Source organism: Conger conger, chromosome 7, assembly GCF_963514075.1.
Source record: "Conger conger chromosome 7, fConCon1.1, whole genome shotgun sequence".
Lineage (NCBI taxonomy): Eukaryota > Metazoa > Chordata > Actinopteri > Anguilliformes > Congridae > Conger > Conger conger.
The window spans coordinates 42,762,042-42,776,565 of NC_083766.1; positions in this window are offsets into that span (position 1 = coordinate 42,762,042).

Consider the following 14,524-nt stretch of genomic DNA (forward strand, 5'->3'; position numbering starts at 1 on the left):
ATCTCACTTAACTCTTTGAGTACCTTTGGGAATATGCCATCTGGGCCTGCTTCCTTATTTGCCTTTAGCTTATGTAATTTGTCTAATATTTCTTATATTTCTTTATCACCATCAGCATGACTCTGATAGGGAAGATCCCTTGTCTGAAGAGAGCCTCTTCAGTTCTTCCGAGGACAGCTAAAGCCTCTGACCTTTGTTCAGTCATGTGTATGCCTTGAGTAACCACTCAAAAGAGCCATCTGGTCCTGTTCAACCTCTTTGACCACTTTCTTTTACACACCTTTCCTACCAAATAAACTGGTAGTTTACTGCTTGATCTTCATCTGTGGGGCGACATGGCTCAGGCAGTAAGAGCAGTCGGAGGGTTGGCAGTCGGAGGGTTGCCGGTTCGATCCCCTGCCCGGGCTGTGTCAAAGTGTCCCTGAGCAAGACACCTAACCCCCAAATGCTCCTGACGAGCTGGTCGGTGCCTTGCATGGCAGCCAATCGCTGTCAGTGTGTGTGTGTGTATGAATGGGTGAATGAGAAGCATCAATTGTACAGCGCTATATAAATGCCAACCATTTACCATCTTCTATTTTGGGCTTGCATAGTGACCTAGCTAATAAGTTGGTTTTAAACAAACTTTTTAAAATCCACTTGCAATGGCACAAGCCAGACGGTAGCTGAAAGTTTAGCAAAATAAGCCATCGCAATGTTTCCGGACAACTTCCATAACTTCAACCATTGAATTTTTGACCCGGTCCAGAAAAGGCAGAAAAGAATGTGGTTCAAGGGGTTTACGGCTTGTTGGCTACTTCATTGAAGCTCTTGCTGCTGTGACATTTACGGTCAAATACAAATTATATTAGTCATTAATAGTTCAAGTTATTTTTACTTTCATCGGTCAGGGTAACCACTGTTTATATATGTAACCGGGTGCAAAAATGTAAGGTTCAACCTGAAGTACACCCAGTCTAGTTTGTTAATAACAAGACAGAGACGTGGCCTAAGTTAAATGCAATTACTTTATTAAATCAATTCTGATGCTGGAAGGCAATAATGAGGTTAAGATAAATGCTCATATTCGTATAAAAATATATTTATTTTGAACATCAATTTTACCAGAATAAATAGGAATAAAATAGATTGATGTAAAGTTTAAGGATGGTGGGTGACGACGCTGATGGGATGGGGCATACTCACCTTCAGGGCTCCCAATGTGTAGTTACCACCCAGTGCTCTCTCACAGCAAGCCTTACTGCAAACAAGGTGATACTATATGTGATCCAGGTGCCATTAACACTAACACTCTATTATAACACGTGAGGAGGGTCCCCCTATTGACTAACCCCGCCACCAATAAGCCCACCGTACAACCAGAGACAAGTCCTAGGAGTCCAATTAATAACCTAACTACAGGCTACCTATACCAGTTGCTTCAATACATGAAAATAAAGAAAATAAAGAAAAGGTACAAGGCGCCTCTAAGAAGCCACGCCAAGAAGACTCCAGGCACGGAGGTGTAATATAGGCTACACACCACACGCACCAGCCGCTACGCACCTTAGGTCGTCCGGCCAACAACTAGTCTATAGCCGTGCAACACAGGACACTAGCGAACATGCTCGACTTCAAACAAAACAGCACCGAGGCAAAACAGCAGTGACTGTTGCACCTACAAAGTGAAGAAAGAGTCACTGTTAATCTGGTATTTTATAGTTAAAATCCAATCGGAATATACATACAGCGAAACGGTACATTACCAAATAATCCGTGGAATTCTAAGGTGCGTGAGTTGTTATTTTCGGAGAAGACTCCGCAAACAGACGCATCTTAATAAATTAATTAGAAGAGAATACAACGTTACTGTCGATGAATGCCAAGTAATTACAGCTATACAAATATAGCCCACCTACCGAAATCAGGGGACGCAGCTAAATCGCGACGAATTACCCAACAGACAAAGGACAGCAAGCTGCAACCAAAGCATTGCGTTAGTCTGCGGTGTTCCTAACCCACACAATATTATCAGGGGGAGAAACAGAATAGATGTTTTCTTACCTCTCGTGGTAAGGCAGGCAGACATGAGGAGAGGACGAGACAGGAAACAGGAAATCGATCAGAGAGATCACAGGAAGAGAAAGGAAAAACATTTAAAAGGTAGGGAGCCAAGAGATTGGTTCAACAGATGAGATCCTGCCAGTGCCACTCCCCCCACCCCAATTACTGCACCATTGGGGACAACAGCGAGTCTCACTCGCCTTGTCACATATAGATATGATTACATTACTTTCCGGTGAAGAAAGTCTGGAAATTCAACGAAAAAACTATGTTTAAAGTGAGAGATAATGTCATAATGGTGAAAAAGCTGAAAAGGACAGGAAATTCACAGAAGCACTGAGAACATGATCTTGACCTAGGCACTGACAACACAGAATGCATGAATACCTGTTATGCGTACTGTAACTATGGAGGTATCCTATGTACCATTGGGCAGGCTGCTGAGGATTCAATCAAATCTTCTCTTTGAATCAACAACCAAATAGACTATTTTCAGAGGAACACAGGAGTTAATTTCTAGAAATCAACTAAATAAGTATTTCTACCACACCTGAGCCAACATTTGGCAAAGCCTTTCCCAAAATGGCTGGAGAAAGGCTTGCCAAAACCTCAGTTCTGGTGTGGTAGGTAATTGACATATCAATAATTAAGATAAAAAATAGAATGCTGAACGCTGTGACTCGTGACATAATGTAAGCATTACCATAAGCTGTAATATAAGATGATGGTCAATAACAAAATAGGGGCCGGTTACATGAACAGAGATTCATCTTAATCCTGGACTAAATGCAGTTTCGTATGGATAATCTCTAATTAAATGTAGTCTAGGCTTAATCTGCATCTGCAACTCAAGAATAATTATTATAACTTTATTTGTAAACCAAGTTACAAATGTTGAAATTTGAATCACGTTGCAGTATTGGTTTATTAATATGCTATTTTAATTCTTAAATGAAAGGTAACTGTTTTTAACAGTTTAATCATTCAAAAATGAGACTAGAAATTGGGAGCTATGATTTTGGGACTACATTATGCTATAGGATAGCCTCAAATCCTAAGGAATGCCATTCCACTATTGCAGAGTAAAATTATAAATAATTTCTAAACCATGCAACTGCAGTACATGCCAAACTCGGGTTCTATGGTAGCCTTTAATATTAACGACAATTACAAACAAACTCTCTCGAAAATACAGTTCATAGTTGTATGACACTGGAATACCAAACAATGTCCATGCAACTAGTACTTATGCACCAAGCGGCAGTTCAGAGTATCAGAGTAGTTCAGGCAGATGTGGATTCTGTCTGGGCCGTGGAATAGTGGACCAGCTCTTTACCTTGGCGGGGTTGCTGGGGGGGTCATGGGAGTTTGCATCCAGTCTACATGTGCTTTGTGGACTTGGAGAAGGCATTCGACCGTGTTCCCCAGGGAACCCTGTGGGGGGTACTGCGGGAGTATGAGGTACTGGGGCTGTTGTTACAAGCCATCCAGTCCCTGTATAACCAAGTGAGAGCTGTGTCCGCATCCTCGGCACAAATTCAAGCATGTTTCCTGCGGGTGTGGGACGCCAAGGTTGCCCCTTGTCACCGGTCCTGTTTGTGATATTATTGGACAGGATCTCAAGGTGCAGCCGAGGTGAGGAGAGTGTCCAGTTTGGTGACCTCAGAATTGCGTCTCTGCTTTTTGCGGATGATGTGGTTCTGCTGGCTTCATCGGACCGTGACCTTCAGCACGTACTGGTTTGCAGCCGAGTGTGAAGCGGCCGGGATGAGAGTCAGCACCTCCAAGTCCGAGGCCATGGCTCTCTGCTGGAAAACGGTGGATTGCTGGGTTGGGAATGAGCCACTGCCACAAGTGAAGGAGTTCTGGTCGATCTATGTCCCAACCCTCACCTATGGTCACCTATAGAAGAACGAGATTACAGATACAAGCGGCCGAAATGAGCTTCCTCCATAGGGTGGCTGGGCCTTAGAGATAGGGTGAGGAGCTTGGACATTCGGAGGGAACTTGGAGTAGAGCCGCTGCTCCTTCATGTCGAAAGGAGCCAATTGAGGTGGTTCGGGCATCTGATCAGGATGCCTCCCGGGCGCCTCCTTTTGGAGGTTTTCCAGGCACGTCCTACTGGGTGGAGACCCCGAGGTAGACCCAGAACCAGACCCAGAACCCACTGGAGAGATTATATAGCCTCAATGGTAAATGGTAAATGGTTGGCATTTATATAGCGCCTTTATCCAAAGCGCTGTACAATTGATGCTTCTCATTCACCCATTCATACACACACTCACACACCAACGGCGATTGGCTGCCATGCAAGGCACCAACCAGCTCGTCAGGAGCATTTATTGGTTAGGTGTCTTGCTCAGGGACACTTCGACACAGCCCAGGCGGGGGATCGAACCAGCAACCCTCCGACTGCCAGACGACTGCTCTTACTGCCTTACTAAAAGTAAAATCAATCAAATCACAAATTCTACAAAACATGTACAAATCTTCTCTGTTGTGATGTTCTCTCTTATTGTACATTGTGTTACGACCTGGTACTCACCGATGTTTCAATAACAAAGAGAGTTGATTACGGCGTAACATTCACTGTCACAAACCCTTCAGAAAGAAGTAACCAGTACGCAGCGTTATAAGGAAGTAAGAGAATGTTTAATAATTACAACGCTAAACAGAGTCCTATACTAATAATATCCTTGTTAATCAAAGGTCCATGATTCGGAAATCTCACCGTCTAAGTTGTTCTACAACGGGGTGAAACTTCTCCAAAGTTCGGTCTCTTAAAGTCACAGACAACTTGTTTGTAACGGGGTCAAAGCGGCGTAGCTTCCAGCTGCATGTGAATTGATGTAGACACGCTCTTGACAGCGTGCAGCTCCTATATAGTTGCATTCTTCTTGGCATGTGTTGCTCCGCGACGACCGCCGGCATTCTTAGCAACGGCTGCATCTGGTCCGGTCTCCAACGTGACGAGATGCTGCATCCTCTTCGTCCAAGTGTGTCTCTCAGCAACGGAATGCATACTCCCCTCCACCTGTAGGGAAACACAAAAACACAGCAGTACCCAGCCCAAAACAGCCAAAAAGCAACAGCATTATACATCCCAAAACACTGGGACGTAACACCCCCACCCTTAAGACAATGAATATCTCCCTATTCATTGTCACATTCGTAAGTCCGGGACAACGCATCAGCAACAACATTTTCACTTCCACGGATATGCCGAATATCCAAATCATAAGCCTGCAAAAATAAGCTCCAACACATGAGACGCTGATTCTGATTACGCATGCGGTTAAGGAAAACTAGTGGGTTATGATCAGTCTGTACCACAACAGGGCGTAAAGAGGAACCTACATAAACATCAAAATGTTGTAATGCAAGAACCAAGGCTAAAGCTTCCTTTTCTATTGTGGAGTATAAACGCTGATGTCGATTGAGCTTCCTAGAAAAGTAGCATACTGGGTGGTCAATACCGTGAGCGTCTTCCTGAACCAGGACGGCTCCAGCCCCACAGTCACTTGCATCCACAGCAAGCTTAAATGGGCGTGTAAAATCTGGGGTGGAGATAACAGGTGTGCTGACCAGCAAGGCCTTCACGTTCTCAAATGACCGTTGACATTTCTCAGTCCAATTAAAAACTGTTTTAGTGCTGAGCATATCAGTTAACGGTGAGGCAACCGCAGAGAAATTCTTACAAAAGCTACGGTAATAACCTACCACACCCAAGAATCTTCGCAATTCTCGACGGGTCTTGGGTGCTGGGAATGTAACTACCGCCTCCACCTTTGAGTCCACCGGACGTACCTGTCCGCGTCCCACAACTTTGCCCAAGTACGTGACAGTTGCTTGGCCAAACTCGCATTTTGCCAAGTTTACTGTTAAATTAGCAGCAGACAAACGGTCAAAAAGATCTCCTATCTGTTTTACATGCTCGGTCCAAGAAGCGCTGTAAATGACCAGGTCATCTAGATACGCTTCACAACCCGGCAGGTCAGACACGACAAGGTTAACCAACCTCTGAAATGTAGCAGGAGCATTCCTCATACCAAAAGGCATTACCGTATACTGCAGGAAAGTATCTGGTGTAACAAAAGCAGAAATCTCCTTTGCACGTTTTGACAGGGGAACTTGCCAGTAACCCTTAAGCAAGTCAAACTTGCTTACATAAGCAGCCGAACCCACTCGGTCAACACAGTCATCCATTCGAGGTAAAGGGTAACAGTCAGGTTTAGTGACGGTATTTACTTTCCTGTAGTCTGTGCAAAAACGAAAAGTGCCATCGGGTTTGCCAACGAGCAGGCAGGGAGAACTCCAATCGCTTGAGCTAGGCTCAGCTATGCCATTCTGTAGCATGTAGTTCACCTCCTTCTTAAGCTGTGCTCGTTTCTCTGGGTTAACACGATAAGGGTGCTGTTTAATTGGGGAATAGCCACCTACGTCGATGTCATGCTCTATAAGGTGAGTGCGGGTAGGCACATCAGAAAACAGAGACGGGTGTGAATGAATAAGTCCAGTGATGTCTGCACGTTCAGTACTAGACAGATGGGACCGCTGCACCTCAAGTTTGCGCAGAAATTCAGAATTCTGCAACCTGCCCTCCGTCATACTCTTCGGGGGTACAAGCACATCTCCCTCCTCCTGTTCGGGAGGAGCAAAGACACTTGATGAAACCGCTCAAGCGCCCCCTGTGACTCCGGATGGTAAGCACTGGAGGGACAATGCCTAATTGCTAGCTGGTCTAGCACTTGTGCACTTCCTTGGTCAGACTGAATAGCCCTAGGAAGACCAAAGAGGGAAAATAATTTAATGAGCGCCTTAACAACAACCGGCGCAGTTATCTTCTGCAAAGGTATCGCCTCGGGAAAACGAGTAGCCGCGCACATTATGGTGAGCAGGTACTGGTTACCAGACTTCGTCCGTGGCAACGGACCCACACAATCAACAAGAATCCCTTTGAACGGCTCCCCAACCACTGGAATAGGGTACAATGGAGCCGGCGGAATCTTTTGATTTGGCTTACCTGTAACCTGGCACATAGAGCACGTCTCACAGTACCTAGCAACATCCTTCTTCAAACCAGGCCAAAAGAAGTGCTTTAGGACACGGTCATAGGTCTTATTGACGCCCAAATGTCCAGCAAGGCAGCTATCATGAGCTAAGTTAAGCACTTGTTTGCGAAATGCAGAAGGGACCACGATCTGTTGATTGACGCGCCAATCATCAAGAACTGAAGCGTCCAAGGGTCTCCACTTACGCACAAGCACTCCATTCTTTATAAAATATGCCATTGGCACCAAGGTAACTTCCTCTTCAGGAATTGCCTTTTCAAAGAGAGAAGAAAGCTCTGGATCCTTCCTCTGCTCCTTAACAAGCTGCTCTCGGGATAGAGACAGCTTACTAACCCCCTCAACACATTCAGCCTGTTTCTCATCCTCCACAGTGAGAAGGGGAGGCTGCTCATCGGGTTCTGGCTTTACAGCAAACAAGTCACTCAGACCTAGATCGCCAGCCACCCAATCTTCCTCCAGCTCACCATTAGGCCTAAAGGAATCGGGGTCATCCGCCAGTCGCTTAGACATGGCACGAGTGACTGCACACGTAGGAAATACGTCAGGGTATTCCTGTGCCAGCTCATCAGGGTGATCGATAACGGGGACAGACGTCACCTCTGGGCTAACTGAAACACGGCCACCAGCCAAGTCATTCCCCAGAATGAAAGATACTCCATCCACCGGAAAGCTGGGTCGCATGCCCACCACGACGCGACCCGTCACAAGGTCCGACTTCAGGTTAACAGCATGCAGTGGCCCATTTCAAAACCCTGCACAAGGACGCTGGTGCCTAGGGAGGATTCCTCAGAGACGGGCAAAATATCCTCCAAGATGAAAGACTGCACTGCACCAGTATCCCTCAAAATCTTAACTGGCCTCTGAGAACCAGGCTCACCAGTTAAAAACACAGAACCATCTGTAATGAATGGAGCATAATCCTTAAGCGGACTATTATTCTCCATTGACGAAGTCTCATCGTGCCCCAGCACTGGCAAAGAGGTCTTCACCAAGGAGACTCCCTTTGAGGAATTATTCCTCCTCAGCCTGGTCAAACAATGAGCCACTTTGTGGCCAGGCTTCTTGCAAAAGTGGCACACCACCTTTCCCTTATCTCCCCACGTTTCCTGCCCCATGCTAGAAACGGGAGTCTGGCCTTCGATGAAACGAGCGATCTGCTAGGGAATTCCCTCTGAGGAACGACGTCGTTATGACGTAGCGGAGATTTCCCAGCAGACGAACTTGAATGCGTGAGCGTAAATTCATCCGCTAAAACTGCCTCCTGCTCGACCTGAGTAACTTTCTGCTCATTTAAATAGGTGGTGACACGTTCGGGTAAACAATTTTTAAACTCCTCCTTGACCATTAGAGCACGGAGTTGTTCAAACGTTTCAACCTCTTGTGCGGTGCACCTGCGGTCAAACAAGCTCTCCTTTTCGCGGGCGAACTCGACAAAGGTCTGGCTGTCCGCTTTCCGAAAGCGCCTAAACCTCTGCCGGTAAGCCTCCGGGACCAGTGCGTATGCCCTGAGAATAGCAGCCTTCACTTCCTCGTAGTTAAGACTTTTCTCTAACGACAGTGACGAATAAGAGTCCTGAGCTTTACCCACAAGCACGCATTGTAACAACAACGCCCAGGCGTCTTTTGGCCACTTGAGCGTGATAGCAACACACTCAAACAGGGGAAAGTATTTTTCCACTTCTGCCTCATGGAATGGGGGAACCATCCTAATGTGCTTACTCACATCAAATTCAGCTGGCTGTGCTCTGTTACCAGCAGGGCAACCAGCCTTTATAGCTTCAACCTCCAGCTCCTTTAAGCGCACCTCAGCCTCTCTCCCCTTTAGCTCTAAGCGTTTCATTTCCAGCTCGAATTGGCGCTGAAGCGCAACATCCGAGCACTCGGGTTTAACAGGAGACGAGTCAGTTTCACTACGGAACGATTGCCCGACATCAGCACCTCTAGGTAGCAGTTGTCGTTCTAGCAACTCTTCCTTAACTCTGGCTTTAATAGACTGTTTCGTCCCTGAGCGAACTATGTCAACCCCGTAGCAGTCCGCGACTTCCAGGAGATCAGCTTTCTTACAGCTGTCCAGCTGCTCTAAGGTAGGACCATCTAAAAACCTCTCCAGATTAAATTCCATGTTTGCTAACTACTATCGCCTGTGGCTTTTAAAGTCAAGAAAAGAAAACACAGCTCTCCCTTCTACTCAGTCACCACGGCAACGGAATGCATACTCCCCTCCACCTGTAGGGAAACACAAACACAGCAGTACCCAGCCCAAAACAGCCAAAAAGCAACAGCATTATACATCCCAAAACACTGGGACGTAACAATTGTCTGAACATTTTCATGGCTACAATTAGTTCAGATATACACTATGTACTTTGGCAGTGATGACCTATTTTAGTTTACTTTACAGAGCATTATTTATTAGAAAGTAACAAGACACAATTGGTACATTTTAAGTACATATAGCAGCAAAATACATACCTAATTGATTTTGAGAATCTGAAATTAATCAACTCCTGCATTCCTCTGAAAATAATCTATTTAGTTGTTGATTCAAAGAGAATATTTGATTGAATCCTCAGCAGCCTGTCCAGTGGTACATGAAGTTGTTTGAAGTAGACCACCATGGTTACAGTACCCCATAGCAGGCATTAATGCATTGTGTGTTGGAAGCCTTGTCAGTGCCTAGGTCAAGATCATGTTCACAGTACTTCTGTGAATTTCCTGTCTTTTTCGGGTTGTGCCAATCATTATCTCTTCTTTAAAATGTAGTTTTTTGGTTGAATAACAATAATGTGGTTAATTCTCCCTCTCCATTTGGAACAAGGGAAAAATAAATTTAAAAATAATCAGTACGCCTGGCTTGATTACGTCGTCTTCATGTCTTTATCTGGATTTTTTAATCTCCAAATATCGACCAGGTCTACTGTGCTCATATTATTTGATATCTGCCAAATAATTTGATATTATTTGTATGCCTTTGGGTAATATTTGTCAGAATGATTACCTTTTCTATCGATTTATTTTGTATCGTATTATAATTCCCTACCATGATGGAATTTTATCTTGCACATTAAAAATGCTATCCAGGATACTTTTGAAAAATACTGGATCATCATTATTCGGTCCATAAATTACAATAATATAAATGATTAACTATCCTGATGATTGAACATTAACTGAAGCTCCTGACCCATATCTGCATGATTTAATCCATTTTACTGCTGCCACACAATTAGCTGATTAGATAAACGCATAAATAAGTAGGTGTTCCTAATAAAGTGCTCAGTGAGTGCATATTGTGTATATTGCACCAAGGACCAAGAGAGACGCAATTATGTTCCTCTGTAAACTGCACTGGGTGGGGCTGGAATGATAATAAAGCTGACTTACTTACTTGGCCCGGATCCGTTATCATGGCCCTGGTTTGGGGCAGCAGGCCTCTGCTTGTACTGTCATCATCTAACAATCAAAGCCCCCTCTGTGAAAACCACATTGGTTTCTGCTTCACAGTGCCTCCTGAAAAATCCTTTTTACATTATCCCTCCAAAGCCCCTTTTGGAACATGGACAAATTGAAATGTGCACTAGCCAAAGTTACAAAACCCTGTTGCACATATCCCGGGTTTTGTAAGCTTTGAAATTTAAAGGCAGTGAAAGCTACCACTGTGCATCTCCATCTCCTACATCACAAATAAGTTGATTAATAAAACTGTAATTTATTCAATCTTCTACTGTAATCTTCAAGTCCTGATCTGCTTTTTATGCATGCACTGCATGTCCAGTGGAAAATGTTCTCTTCTCTTTCAAACCCATTTTTTTGCAGTAGCTTGTATGACTGTATTTGAATGACTGCCTATTTATCCATAAATGGAGCCACATGGAGTTGTAGTGTCTGAGTTAAATTATATAGGCTCGATCTTGGGAATCCATTTGAAGGAAACACAGTGGGCTGGCCTCCATTTGGCATGAATACAAACAGCGTAGAAACTGGAAGCAAATTAAAGTGGGTGTTATTTAGATTGCACAGATTTCACATGGCCCTCTAATTATAGTCCCTCGAGGGAAATCTCATCCGCAGAAAGGACTTTAATCAATGTGCCAACAATCATCATAGGAAGAGCACCTCTCCAATGCATTGGAACAAATCCTAGTCCATTGCAAACATACAGTGAATATACCCCCAATTAAGCGTGTACATGTGCGCTTGAATGTGAATGTGTCTCATCCAAGCAGAGCTCATCTTATCATGTTTAAAGAGGAGTTACAGTCTGTTGCAACAAGAAACGGTAAATGTTGTTATGCCCGTAATGGTCTCTCTGGAATCCATCATAACAGATTAGGGTCAGGTTCGGGCATTCCACAAAATAAGTCTATTAAAGGAGTATCTGTTCCACCCAGTCATCTGTGCTGATTCAGCAACACAGTTGGGTGCAAGGAGATGGGTGATGGCTTCCCAGAATAAGTCCCAGACATTTTTCTTGTGCATTTTTTCTTAATTGTGATTCATATTCATTCCCTGTTTGTGCATATGTGCCCTTAGTGACAGGTTGGTTGTCATTTGACACGCATACGGCACAACGTCATCCTGCAGGCATGAGAACCACCGGTTCATTGCTCCTCCCCTTCTTCAAGAGCGGCGTTGTCTATGACCTTGCTCCACCATTCTCACCCACCTCTGCCCTCCCCCACCCCGTCATAAGAAGCTTCTGGACTGAGCCAGTCTTATCATAAGTGTGCACATTTCCTGGGTAGTCAGCTCCAATGCTCCATACTCTCTGCTTGGGTTCCAGACAGTCTGAGTGAATTTCCCCTTCTATTTCCCTCTAGTGTCACAGTCTGTGTAGATTTCCTGTCTTATGTATGCTCAACCTCACAGTTTGTGTAATTTATTCTTGCATAAACGCCCAAACTGTTAAGGTCTGAGTGGGGCATGTAAGAGTATTAAATTATTAATATTTGGCATTATCACTCAGGGCTGGTTAGCTTGCTGGCTTCCTCTGGTATTGTGGCAAAATGTGGCTGTAAAGTAATTTAAGGAGCATGCACCATTAACCCCCACTATCTCCGCACCCATACGGACAGGAGCCTGTGGGGGACGACTCAGGCCTCCAGCCGTAAAACTCGTTACGACGGGGCTACATCCTTTACGGCACGGGAAGGTTTCAGAGGGCACGGCCTGTTAGGCCCTGACCTTCTCCTGAACCCCCCTTCATTGCTCTCTCCCTCTTTACTCAGTCACTAAATGATGTGTACACCATTGGATGTTTCATGACAAAGTCAGTTTAGATAATATTCATGTTTGGTATTATTCTGATTGTTTCAGTGCGACTGGTGCAATGGTTTTATTTCTGCAACAGCAAACCCTGTACATCATAACCAACCAGGAGAAACTGTGTGGAGCCCTGCCCCAGTGAAAGCCATGTGCCTCAACCCCCCTGCGCTTCCTGGAGAGGCGTGGCTCCAAATTACAGATGGGTGACCCATTTTTAGGGTTAACATCAAAGGCCAGATTTTGGATTTAAGGACAGCAAACTAAGCAATCTGGGAGAATGCAATCAGCCTCCCGTGCACACAGTGCACGTAATTTCTACGTACAGGGTGTCTGTAGCCAGACTCCCGTATGTAGCTTTTATTACCAGGTATGACTTTTAAGACTCCGTAATTTGGTTTCCGTTGTAATGTTTTTTGATTTGGAACTAGTATGCAATTACGTGTATGTAACCTGCCTGGTAAAATAAAATTGTTAAAACTTGATCTGTCTGGTTTCACTTACTGACACTCAAAGTTATACAGGGAATGCTTGGTTTACCCCCTCGAACTGGTCTACGGAGGATGATTATTTCCACTTAATGTATCACGGCGTATAGCACCCGTAGACCTAAGTTGGTAAATCCCTCGCCTCCGCATGGTAGTTCATTCATGTCGAGCACAGCCGTAGCTAGGTTGGTCTGCTTGGGTCCCTAGGCTGTAAACAGATATACCCAAGAGTAGCTATTCCTGCGACCTCTGATGACTACAGATAGCTAGTCAGTTTGTGAAATGTGCACATTACGCGCGATGTGACATGCGGTGGTACCAGCAGAGGACTGTTCGGAGAGTAAATCTCAGTACAGGATTCCTATAGCGATCAAGTCAAAATTATAAATACGACATCCACTAATGTGGATAACTAATCTAAATTATTATTCTAAAATGGAGTCAGATAAACGAAGGTGAATCTATTGGCCCTATTGTGGAGATTCTGGGTCAGCCCGGACCAGTAAAGAGCGGAAGGCAGAGTGGTACTATCGTGGTTTGTTTATTGGCTGATCTAGACTGTCTGCATAGGGGCCACTAATTTTTAACCCTATTAGTATTATTTCAGCAACACCAGAAGGACGAGCACGCTGATACCTTCAGCCCTCGCTAAATTCCGTCGTTGGGTTAGCATGGGGTTTTACAGACTCTGCTCAAGTCCCATTCATGTTGTGGGTCAACTTTTTGTCCTGCAACACTCCACACCAGTGCTGAGTGTTGTGCTTACTGCAAAATCATGTTTGTATATTACTCTGTTACTAATCCAAATATACTTGTTTTTGTTTTATTTTTATATTTTTGAACATAGGATTGTTTTCTTTTTTTATTATGCAGGGGAGCCTTGCGACTCTCAAATATGTCAAATTGGCCATCAGTAAAAGATTATGGTCAGCGTTGCATGTGAAAACACTGGAGTGTAATCTCCAGAACAGACCTCGGTCAAATATTGAAAGTATTGTAGCATTTCTGTCAGAATAAACATCTGTCCACACATAAGTTCCCTTACGAACAAGATGGTTTATTAGTGAGTGATAAAGCAAACAACCCTTAATAAAGGAAACAGGCCTCACTCCAGCTAACACTGACAATTTTGTTGCACCCATAGAAGAAAGTGACTGTCTCCCTGCACAGCTCATGAAGTCCCCTCTGCCCAGCCCCCAACCGCTGAGCTGCCAATTACAAGGAGGACCTGGCACCACTCCACAGGGCAATGCGGTAGATGATTGGTGGATCCCCTAACCCTGTTAAAACACAAAAGCAGCAATATACAGGAATAACATTTAACTGATCAATATAATGTAATACAGTATTTGAATTACTTTCGTACTTTTTTAGATATTGTGACATAACTGATTGGTACTGTGCTCATTTTAGTGGTATACATTAGGTACTCTGCATTACAGTAGCGCTAAGTATTGACTGTATTGAAATGTAGCAGAAAACAATCGGACAGATTTATCAATTCTCATTTCTAAATGTTTGCATGGTAGATCCAACTGTGAAGCAGCTGAGATTCGGCTGAACTCAACCCATGGTTTGAACCCAGTTTTCTGTGTATGTTCGCCAACCTAGCTGGTCTCTTCTTGGCTGCCCTCGCTTTACTGTATCCAATTATTTACT